Source organism: Halyomorpha halys, unplaced genomic scaffold (assembly GCF_000696795.3).
Source record: "Halyomorpha halys isolate HHAL.00 unplaced genomic scaffold, Hhal_1.1 Scaffold266.1, whole genome shotgun sequence".
Taxonomy (NCBI): domain Eukaryota; kingdom Metazoa; phylum Arthropoda; class Insecta; order Hemiptera; family Pentatomidae; genus Halyomorpha; species Halyomorpha halys.
Window position 1 is genome coordinate 291,475 of NW_027114321.1, and position 1,491 is coordinate 292,965.

Genomic DNA, 1,491 nt, shown 5'->3' on the forward strand with positions numbered 1-1,491 from the left:
ATAATATTAAATTATCAATAATTATATGAAATCATCTATCTTATTAAGTGGAAGACACGTGTCGATCAGTTACCTGTACGATCTCCTTAAATAACGCTACCGAACTCACATTTCCAAGTGCCGACATTTCCCGAATATTCTCTTGGCTACACGGCTGCCAGTCAGGGGACAAACGACATCCCCTGAATGGCCAGCCTCAACGCCTCCTTCGTCATTGGCTTACTCCTGTCAGCTGGTAGAACGGAGTACAACCGTAACACCTATCAGAGGCACCCCGCGGAGGAAGTACTTTTTCCTTGTTGGTTATGTGGAACGGAAAATAATACATGACCGGCTGCGTTTTTCTGCTAAAAATCGACTGAATAAAGAGGAACTTTTAGCTTCAACCTGCTTTTTTTACAGGTTTACTCTAGACGCTTTTCCCGCTGTTTATTTTTTGCTACGTCAGGAGGAAATCATTAGTAACTTTTCGAACTCGAGATTCAATTCAGATCACCGAAAGGTTTGATTAACATACGATTTTAACTTACAAGCAATGTCGTCACAAAAAAAGGTATTATCAAATATTTTTCAATAATTTAAAAAGGTTATCTGAAAATTAAATAAATAATAAAAGAACATCAAGCTGGTTTTGGAATAAGCCTTGTTGTTAATAATGTGACCGTCATTGGTAGCTAGGAGAAAAACTATTTTCAATGTTGTACTGACCAACTATCATCTGCAAAATTGCTGTATACGATCGGCTAGCTGCATACACCGTATATATTGTTGAATCAAGGGTATTTCTTATTTTTATTTTTTTTTAATAATTTATTTATTGTTATTTACAAGTGTATACACATATATACAACAAGTAATATACAACAAGTAAATTTGCTGTAGGTGACATAGTGACATGATACAAAAATGTGGAGAATCTACCCACTGATAGAACTCCAATAACATTTCTAGAGGAGAAGATCTCGAAGCCATCTTCTTTTCAGACGCCTAGGAGGATTATTAGGTAATAAATGAGTAGCCAGATTAGAAACAAGTGGATTTGGGTTGTTGAGAAGTTTGTTATGGAAGGAACGGTATCTGGTTCTTGCCAAATCGGCAACATATGGATCATTGAGATCCTGATGGATGACTTGATTTGTGACAAAGTAAGGAGCATTAAGGATTTTACGTAGGATTTTGGACTGTAAGGATTGGATTCTGGAGGAATTTGATGATGGAGCCTTGGGGCTCGAGATGTAGTCCTACGTAACGGATCTGTTCGACAGGAATAAGTGGGTTATTATTAAAGGATACTGTAGGGTAAGAGGTAATGGGTTTACGTCGAAGAGTAAATGTGATTTGGTGGGATTTATTGGAATTTATTTTAATCCTCCAATTTTGGCACCACTCTTCAAGGGTGGTGATGTGGGATTGGAGGGTTTGGGATACAATGTAAGGATCATTGTTCACTGACAATAGACATGTGTCACCGGCATACGTGGTGAGAATAGT